This window comes from Larus michahellis, chromosome 2, assembly GCF_964199755.1.
Source record: "Larus michahellis chromosome 2, bLarMic1.1, whole genome shotgun sequence".
NCBI classification, from domain to species: Eukaryota; Metazoa; Chordata; class Aves; order Charadriiformes; family Laridae; genus Larus; species Larus michahellis.
Window position 1 is genome coordinate 50,775,247 of NC_133897.1, and position 10,422 is coordinate 50,785,668.

Sequence of the window (10,422 nt, forward strand, 5' to 3'; positions counted from 1 at the left end):
AGTCACCATCCCCAGAGAGATTTCAAAGACCTGTAGATGTGGTGCTTAGGGACATGGTTTAGTGGCAGACTTGGCAGTGCTAGGTTAACGGTTGGACTTGATGATCTTCAAGGTCTTTTCCAACCTAAATGATGCTAGGATTCTAGGAAGGATGCTGGGCGGAGGGGCTGGTGGGCAGGGCTGCACATGGTGGGCCCTGTCACTGCCATCTCCTCGTGCCACCACCTGGCAACGCAGCAGTCCTAAGGCCCTGAGACGGCATAAAGGGGGCATCCTCCCGTGTCTGGCAGGCAGCCCAGAGACATCGAGAGGACATCCCTGAGGAGCTGGTGGAATTACTTGGAGGGAGGAAGAGTGGAGGCTGGACAAGGCTGCCGGAGGTTTTCACTGCGTGGCTAGCTCCTGGCAGGGCCATGGTCAGAGCCCATCTGGTGGATGGCAATCCTGCTTCAGCCCTCAGGGAGAAGATGCCAGCTCCTCAGGAGACGAGAAGAACCACCAAGCCCAGTGGCAAGACCAAGGGAATGCCTTCTGGAGGAGCCCTCGAGGAGTGCTGCTGAGTTCTCTGTCCTCATGCCTTGCAGAGCCAGGGGCGGCAGCTGTAAGAAACGGGATGCAGAGTTGTTGCACGGGGTCCCAGAGCTTTGGAGCACCCACTGCTGTCCTCCTAGGCATGCTAAGCATTCTTGCTCCCAAGGTCCATCAGGCCAGGACCACTTCCAGAAGCCCCTGGGATGGCTCCACCTTGAGGGAGAATAGGGCTTGGGCATCTCCTGGGAGGCGTGACCAGCCTGTGGGACGAGGAGGCAGGTCTTGTTCCCATGCTCAGGGAACAGCCCATCACCAGCTCTGGGGCTAGAAAGGACATTTCCCCCGGGGCACATTGGCACTGCTCCCCGGGGGGTTTTGCCTTCCTCTGCAGCATCGAGCATGACCACTTGTCAGGGCTCCTGCGGTCCCTTTTGGCTAGCTTACTGCCTGCTGCTCTTGCACCAGGAAGATGGCCTCTCGTGCCCTGCAGCTGCAGGGAGGAAAGCTTTTTCTCCCCCACGGGGGGCTGGCAAGCGTCTCCACGGGTGTTTTCCCTTCCTCTGCAGCATTGAGCACAGCCCCTTGCCAGGGCTCCTTTGGGCCATTTGGCCCCCGCATCCAGGGGAGGAAGCTCTCGAGACTCCTGGGGTGGGCCCCAAGGGTGGGCCCCGGGGGTTGCTTCTTGTCCTCAGTAGCACTGAGCATTGAGCACAGCCCTTTGTCTGAAGTGGTGTGGGACATTGGTGATAGTCCTGCCTTCTCAAATGCCGAAAGGAAAAGAATTTGGAAACACAAGAGAAAAAAAAGTATAAACTAGGGGTGGGAACGTTTGGGGGTTTTTTTTGGATGCCAAGATAAGAATTCATCTGAAAAAATTTCAGTACCAATGAAAAGAGAGAAAAACCACATTCCTAAACTTCTCCATTTGTTCTCGAGTGCGCCGCCTTTGTGCATCAGTCAGTTAACCTGCTCCCTTGTCTCTGGCAAAGGTTCATGTTTTATTAAGCATAATAATCCCACCACCAGCTCTCCACTCGACGTAGGGCATTTGTGACTTTCTGTGGCTCTCGCTTTCCTTTGCCAGGCTTCAAGTGATGCTTTTCCAAGCTGAAGTGAGGAGTGCAACAGCCTGCTCCTGGCTCCATGCGTGCTGCTGAGCATCTGCGCAGAAACAGATTGAGACAAAGACAATAAAATCCTGGTACCACTTTGAACTCTTGTGCTGTGTGTCCCTGAAAGTGGTTTTAGAGCAGAAAAAGCCCTGTCATTTCAGGCAAAGAAGCTGGATCCTCCGGCAGATCAGGAAGAGCCCATGGAGGTGGATGAATCTCCCGCAGGGCCGTCGAGGCCTAACGCCCCCACGGCCAGGCAGCCTCCAGCACCATGGAGCCCAAAGCGCCGCAGGACGGCCCGGGCTTCTCGGGGACGCCCCAAACGGCGAGCTCCAACCAAGCGCCGCCAGTGCCGCAGACGACGTTAGCCACGAGCCGTAAGTGGACCATCCACAGCGCCATGTGGCAGGCTCATCAGGAAGATCAGCCGGCTGTCAAGCCGCTGAGGAGCCCTGCTGTGCCACCCCCACCCACGCCCCTCATGAAGAGGGGCCATCTCCTCTGCCCCGAGCCCTGGGGAAGAGGCGAGGAGGGGGGCTGCCATCTCTACGACCCCCTCTACTTAGCACTGGTGAGGCCGCCCCTCAAACACTGTGTTGCGTTTGGGGCCCCTCACTGCAAGAAAGAAATTGAGGTGCTGGAGCGTGTCCAACGAAGAGCTTTCTTGTTTCTGGCAAAGGTTAGTGTTTTATTAAGCATAATAATCCTGCCTCCAGCTCTCCACTCGACGTAGGGCATTTGTGACTTTCTGTGGCGCTTGCTTTCCTTTGCCAGGCTTCAAGTGATGCTTTTCCAAGCTGAAGTGAGGAGTGCAACAGCCTGCTCCTGGCTCCATGCGTGCTGCTGAGCATCTGCTCAGAAAGAGATTGAGACAAAGACAATAAAATCCTGGTACCACTTTGAACTCTTGTGCTGTGTGTCCTTGAAAGTGGTTTTGGAGCAGAAAACCCCTGGCATTTCAGGCAAAAACAGTCTTCTCGTCATTCGAGTGACTGGGAGGGAAGGGGAAGGGAAGGCTCTTCCCTGTTGCCAAGGTCAGATCTGTCCTGAGTGCTTGTCTAGAGTCACGGCCAATCTGCAGCTATTCTTTGTGCAACGCTAGGGCACGTCTGGCTTCTTCTTCAGGCACCCATTTGGGAGCTGAGGTGAGAACCAGCTGGGGACAGCAATCCCCCAGGGGCCTTCCCAGACTCAGACTCTGGCAAGAGAAAGTGGCCACCCGGAATGGGGCCTTCAGGGCCCCATGGGACACCGTCCCATGACCCGTGGTGGCTTCCATTTGTGACGTCACCGGCCTATTGTTACACGGGCAGGAACCCCTGCGACCTAGTGCACAGGTTGCTCAGCAGCCTGACATTCTCGCACCAAGCCAGCTTGGTAGAGGAGCTGGTGAAGTGAGGCGAGTGCCCACATTGAGTGTGAAGAGGAAGGAGAGGTTCAGTGGAAGCGCTGAGGATGGCTTCGAATCCTAACAAACGGAAGCGGGATGACGGCAACAGCAGCACCAGGAGCAAGCAAGCCACAGGCATGAACGTCAACCTGCCACAGAACAGCGAGGAGCCGATGGAGGTGGATCCTCCGGCAGATCAGGAAGAGCCCATGGAGGTGGATGAATCTCCCGCAGGGCCGTCGAGGCCTAACGCCCCCACGGCCAGGCAGCCTCCAGCACCATGGAGCCCAAAGCGCCGCAGGACGGCCCGGGCTTCTCGGGGACGCCCCAAACGGCGACCTCCAACCAAGCGCCGCCAGCGCCGCAGACGACGTTAGCCACGAGCCGTAAGTGGACCATCCACAGCGCCATGTGGCAGGCTCATCAGGAAGATCAGCCGGCTGTCAAGCCGCTGAGGAGCCCTGCTGTGCCACCCCCACCCGCGCCTCTCATGAAGAGGGGCCATCTCCTCTGCCCCGAGCCCTGGGGAAGAGGCGAGGAGGGGGGCTGCCATCTCTACGACCCCCTCTACTTGGCACTGGTGAGGCCGCCCCTCAAACACTGTGTTGCGTTTGGGGCCCCTCACTGCCAGAAAGATACTGAGGTGCTGGAGCGTGTCCAATGAAGAGCTTTCTTGTTTCTGACAAAGGTTAGTGTTTTATTAAGCATAATAATCCTGCCTCCAGCTCTCCACTCGACGTAGGGCATTTGTGACTTTCTGTGGCGCTTGCTTTCCTTTGCCAGGCTTCAAGTGATGCTTTTCCAAGCTGAAGTGAGGAGTGCAACAGCCTGCTCCTGGCTCCATGCGTGCTGCTGAGCATCTGCGCAGAAAGAGATTGAGACAAAGACAATAAAATCCTGGTACCACTTTGAACTCTTGTGCTGTGTGTCCTTGAAAGTGGTTTTGGAGCAGAAAACCCCTGGCATTTCAGGCAAAAACAGTCTTCTCGTCATTTGAGTGACTGGGAGGGAAGGGGAAGGGAAGGCTCGTCCCCGTTGCCAAGGTCAGATCTGTCCTGAGTGCTTGTCTAGAGTCACGGCCAATCTGCAGCTATTCTTTGTGCAACGCTAGGGCACGTCTGGCTTCTTCTTCAGGCACCCATTTGGGAGCTGAGGTGAGAACCAGCTGGGGACAGCAATCCCCCAGGGGCCTTCCCAGACTCAGACTCTGGCAAGAGAAAGTGGCCACCCGGAATGGGGCCTTCAGGGCCCCATGGGACACTGTCCCATGACCCGTGGTGGCTTCCATTTGTGACGTCACCGGCCTATTGTTGCACGGGCAGGAACCCCTGCGACCTAGTGCACAGGTTGCTCAGCAGCCTGACATTCTCACACCAAGCCAGCTTGGTAGAGGAGCTGGTGAAGTGAGGCAAGTGCCCACATTGAGTGTGAAGAGGAAGGAGAGGTTCAGTGGAAGCGCTGAGGATGGCTTCGAATCCTAATAAACGGAAGCGGGATGACGGCAACAGCAGCACCAGGAGCAAGCAAGCCACAGGCATGAACGTCAACCTGCCACAGAACAGCGAGGAGCCGATGGAGGTGGATCCTCCGGCAGATCAGGAAGAGCCCATGGAGGTGGATGAATCTCCCGCAGGGCCGTCGAGGCCTAACGCCCCCACGGCCAGGCAGCCTCCAGCACCATGGAGCCCAAAGCGCCGCAGGACGGCCCGGGCTTCTCGGGCACGCCCCAAACGGCGAGCTCCAACCAAGGGCCGCCAGCGCCGCAGACGACGTTAGCCACGAGCCGTAGGTGGACCATCCACAGCGCCATGTGGCAGGCTCATCAGGAAGATCAGCCGGCTGTCAAGCCGCTGAGGAGCCCTGCTGTGCCACCCCCACCCGCGCCCCTCATGAAGAGGGGCCATCTCCTCTGCCCCGAGCCCTGGGGAAGAGGCGAGGAGGGGGGCTGCCATCTCTACGACCCCCTCTACTTAGCACTGGTGAGGTCACCTCTCAAATAGTGTTGCGTTTGGGGCCCCTCACTGCAAGAAAGACATTGAGGTGCTGGAGCGTGTCCAACAAAGAGCAATGAAGGTGGTGAGGGGTCTAGAGCACAAGTCCTTTGAGGAGCGGCTGAGGGAGCTGGGGTTGTTTAGCCTGGAGAAAAGGAGGCTGAGGGGAAGACCTTGTCGCTCTCTACAGCTATGTGAAAGGAGGTTGTAGCCAGGTGGCTGTCGGTCTCTTTTCCCATGTAGTAAGTCCTAGGACAAGAGGAAACGGCCTCAAGTTGCGCCAGGAGAGGTTTAGATTGACTAGTAGGAAAAAAGTCACCACGGAAAGGGTTGTCAAGCATTGGGACGGGCTGCCCAGGGAAGTGGTTGAGTCACCATCCCCAGAGAGATTTCAAAGACCTGTAGATGTGGTGCTTAGGGACATGGTTTAGTGGCAGACTTGGCAGTGCTAGGTTAACGGTTGGACTTGATGATCTTCAAGGTCTTTTCCAACCTAAATGATGCTAGGATTCTAGGAAGGATGCTGGGCGGAGGGGCTGGTGGGCAGGGCTGCACATGGTGGGCCCTGTCACTGCCATCTCCTCGTGCCACCACCTGGCAACGCAGCAGTCCTAAGGCCCTGAGACGGCATAAAGGGGGCATCCTCCCGTGTCTGGCAGGCAGCCCAGAGACATCGAGAGGACATCCCTGAGGAGCTGGTGGAATTACTTGGAGGGAGGAAGAGTGGAGGCTGGACAAGGCTGCCGGAGGTTTTCACTGCGTGGCTAGCTCCTGGCAGGGCCATGGTCAGAGCCCATCTGATGGATGGCAATCCTGCTTCAGCCCTCAGGGAGAAGATGCCAGCTCCTCAGGAGACGAGAAGAACCACCAAGCCCAGTGGCAAGACCAAGGGAATGCCTTCTGGAGGAGCCCTCGAGGAGTGCTGCTGAGTTCTCTGTCCTCATGCCTTGCAGAGCCAGGGGCGGCAGCTGTAAGAAACGGGATGCAGAGTTGTTGCACGGGGTCCCAGAGCTTTGGAGCACCCACTGCTGTCCTCCTAGGCATGCTAAGCATTCTTGCTCCCAAGGTCCATCAGGCCAGGACCACTTCCAGAAGCCCCTGGGATGGCTCCACCTTGAGGGAGAATAGGGCTTGGGCATCTCCTGGGAGGCGTGACCAGCCTGTGGGACGAGGAGGCAGGTCTTGTTCCCATGCTCAGGGAACAGCCCATCACCAGCTCTGGGGCTAGAAAGGACATTTCCCCCGGGGCACATTGGCACTGCTCCCCGGGGGGTTTTGCCTTCCTCTGCAGCATCGAGCATGACCACTTGTCAGGGCTCCTGCGGTCCCTTTTGGCTAGCTTACTGCCTGCTGCTCTTGCACCAGGAAGATGGCCTCTCGTGCCCTGCAGCTGCAGGGAGGAAAGCTTTTTCTCCCCCACGGGGGGCTGGCAAGCGTCTCCACGGGTGTTTTCCCTTCCTCTGCAGCATTGAGCACAGCCCCTTGCCAGGGCTCCTTTGGGCCATTTGGCCCCCGCATCCAGGGGAGGAAGCTCTCGAGACTCCTGGGGTGGGCCCCAAGGGTGGGCCCCGGGGGTTGCTTCTTGTCCTCAGTAGCACTGAGCATTGAGCACAGCCCTTTGTCTGAAGTGGTGTGGGACATTGGTGATAGTCCTGCCTTCTCAAATGCCGAAAGGAAAAGAATTTGGAAACACAAGAGAAAAAAAAGTATAAACTAGGGGTGGGAACGTTTGGGGGTTTTTTTTGGATGCCAAGATAAGAATTCATCTGAAAAAATTTCAGTACCAATGAAAAGAGAGAAAAACCACATTCCTAAACTTCTCCATTTGTTCTCGAGTGCGCCGCCTTTGTGCATCAGTCAGTTAACCTGCTCCCTTGTCTCTGGCAAAGGTTCATGTTTTATTAAGCATAATAATCCCACCACCAGCTCTCCACTCGACGTAGGGCATTTGTGACTTTCTGTGGCTCTCGCTTTCCTTTGCCAGGCTTCAAGTGATGCTTTTCCAAGCTGAAGTGAGGAGTGCAACAGCCTGCTCCTGGCTCCATGCGTGCTGCTGAGCATCTGCGCAGAAACAGATTGAGACAAAGACAATAAAATCCTGGTACCACTTTGAACTCTTGTGCTGTGTGTCCCTGAAAGTGGTTTTAGAGCAGAAAAAGCCCTGTCATTTCAGGCAAAGAAGCTGGATCCTCCGGCAGATCAGGAAGAGCCCATGGAGGTGGATGAATCTCCCGCAGGGCCGTCGAGGCCTAACGCCCCCACGGCCAGGCAGCCTCCAGCACCATGGAGCCCAAAGCGCCGCAGGATGGCCCGGGCTTCTCGGGCACGCCCCAAACGGCGAGCTCCAACCAAGCGCCGCCAGCGCCGCAGACGACGTTAGCCACGAGCCGTAAGTGGACCATCCACAGCGCCATGTGGCAGGCTCATCAGGAAGATCAGCCGGCTGTCAAGCCGCTGAGGAGCCCTGCTGTGCCACCCCCACCCGCGCCCCTCATGAAGAGGGGCCATCTCCTCTGCCCCGAGCCCTGGGGAAGAGGCGAGGAGGGGGGCTGCCATCTCTACGACCCCCTCTACTTGGCACTGGCGAGGCCGCCGCTCAAACACTGTGTTGCGTTTGGGGCCCCTCACTGCAAGAAAGATACTGAGGTGCTGGAGCGTGTCCAACGAAGAGCTTTCTTGTTTCTGACAAAGGTTAGTGTTTTATTAAGCATAATAATCCTGCCTCCAGCTCTCCACTCGACGTAGGGCATTTGTGACTTTCTGTGGCGCTTGCTTTCCTTTGCCAGGCTTCAAGTGATGCTTTTCCAAGCTGAAGTGAGGAGTGCAACAGCCTGCTCCTGGCTCCATGCGTGCTGCTGAGCATCTGCGCAGAAACAGATTGAGACAAAGACAATAAAATCCTGGTACCACTTTGAACTCTTGTGCTGTGTGTCCTTGAAAGTGGTTTTGGAGCAGAAAACCCCTGGCATTTCAGGCAAAAACAGTCTTCTCGTCATTTGAGTGACTGGGAGGGAAGGGGAAGGGAAGGGAAGGGGAAGGAAGAGGAGAAGAAGGAAAGGGGAAGGAAAGAGAAAGGAGTTACTGGTGTGACTGCAAGGCCCTTGAGGTGAGCTCTAAACCCAAGATCTGACTATGTAATAAAAGAAAATAGAAAGAAAGAGGGAAAAGAGACTAAAAAATGGAAAGCGACAGGAAAAGAAAAGGAAAGAAAAGGAGAAAAAGGAAAGAAAAGGAGAAAAAGGAAAGAAAGGAAGGTAAGGAAAGAAAAGGGAAGGAAAATAGGAAAGAAAAGGGAAGAAGGGAAGGCAAGGCAAGGCAAGGCAAGGCAGGGCAGGGCAAGCTGTCACCAGAACAGTCAGGTTTTCCTTCTTTCAATGACAGTCAGACATTGGGCACTTTTGAGACCTCATGCGGACTCCTGTGTCCTTTTCTGGTCTCCCCGGGACAGGAAAGACACATACGTGGCCTGGGCCCAGCCCAGCACCTTCAGGATGATGAGGGGCCGGAGCACACAAGGCTGAGGGAACTGCTGCTGTGCATCTGGGAGAAGGCTCAGGGCTGGGTCTGACCGCTGATCTTCCAGAACACTGAAATTGTTTTCCTGAGCCAATGCCACATAGAAAATCGTCCTGGTTAGCTCCCACACACACTTCACTATTGCTAGCTTTGGTATTCCCTATGGCAATGGGTAGCTTGATTTCCCCCAGCTTCCATCCCTACTCTCTCTGTTAGGATACAAGCCACGCGCTCATCTCTTCTAGCTGTTTCCTGAGACTTACTGATCAAAGAAGTATGGGCGCATTCAGATCCCAGTGCTCTTTGCCAATGTGCACGGAAGTGGCACCACATCTCTAGTTCTTGAGGCGTGTAAGAAAAAGAGCTTCATCTTAATGGTAGGAATAAAACATGGAAGTTGAGCTTTGCTGTGAAAAATGCTTCTATAGAAAAAAATAGCTCTGTGAGCTCCTGAGCTCCGCTGGCTTTAAGCTCTTTAAGCCCACAGCCAATGGGGAGTGGGCCATGGTGTCAACTACTCTTTTACATCTTGGTTTCTAACCAAGAGCACTATTTGGTTTGCTCCCACGTGGAGCCATGGAGGGGGCTGGCTCCACATGGGAGCGATACAGGTTTCCAGCACCAGGTATCTACGGTATCCAGCACAGGTTACTGGAGCCCAGGGCTTGCCGCCAACCAGGGAGCACGCTCACCTCACAGTCTTGGTGCACTTCAGGGACTTCATATCAAGTTTGCTCTGGACACAAGTGAAAACATCGGGGCTTTTTGGTTTGGTTTATGGGGGGGTTATTTGGTTCAGTCAGAATCAGGCAGTCTGGATCAGGTCTTGAGAGAGACAAGGCCTGACTCTTTCCAAATATGTCTTTAGTAAACACTGCAATTCACTGGTGCAGTTCAACACAGGAGACTCGGGACATGTTCACAGGAGGCACTGGAGCAAGTTACTCCTCAGGGAAGAGCATCCAGGTCTGGCTTCAGAACTGAAAACAATAATGTTGTGGCAAATAAGGGATGGCAGAAAGGCAGACCATATGCACAAAAGGTTGTTCCCGAGTGTGAGCAGCTCTACAGCCATTGAAACTGGCCTAAAAGACATAGCAGGAGCTGCGCTACACCTTGTTAGCTTGTACGTCTCTGTCCCACGCTCCATCACAGACTACACGCTGGCAGCAGCATTGCTTCAGGTTTCTAATGGAGCTGCACAGAAAAAGGCCCCATCAACATAACCTGGGAGAAATAACTATTGCCACAAGCGATGTTGACTGCCAACTTTTATGGTGATGTCTAAGATGGCCCATCTAAGCGAGTCACGCCATCGGAAACTGCGTTGGATTTTGGTTGGCTGAGTCACATGCAACCAATGGGTTTCCCTCAGCCTTTTCTTCAACGGTTCCCAGTTACGGAGCGTGGAACAATCAGGGAGTGTTCAGGAAGGCAGAAGCTGCAGGAAGAGTCTCGGCCTCTGCCGATGCGGGTTCACGCGTGTGCTCTGCTCCGCAGAGACTCCCCGCAGCCGGCAGCGCTCACCTCGGCTGCCCCTGCACAGCTGGCAGGGAAGGGACTTGTCCTGGTTGCGGCTGGGGCAGACTTAATTTTCTTCCGAGTAGCTAGTATGGGGCTGCGTTCTGGATTTGTGCAGAAAACAGCGTTGATAATTCAGGGATGTTTTCATAGAATCATAGGATCGCCAGGGCTGGAAGGGTCCGTTAAGGTCATCGAGTCCAACAGTTAACCTAGCGTTGCCAAAACCACCACTAAACCACGTCCCTAAGCACCATGTCTACGTGTCTTTTAAATACCTTCAGGGATGGCGACTTAACGACTTCCCCGGGCAGCCTGTTCTAACGTCTGATAACCCTTTCGGTGAAGAATTTTCTCCCAA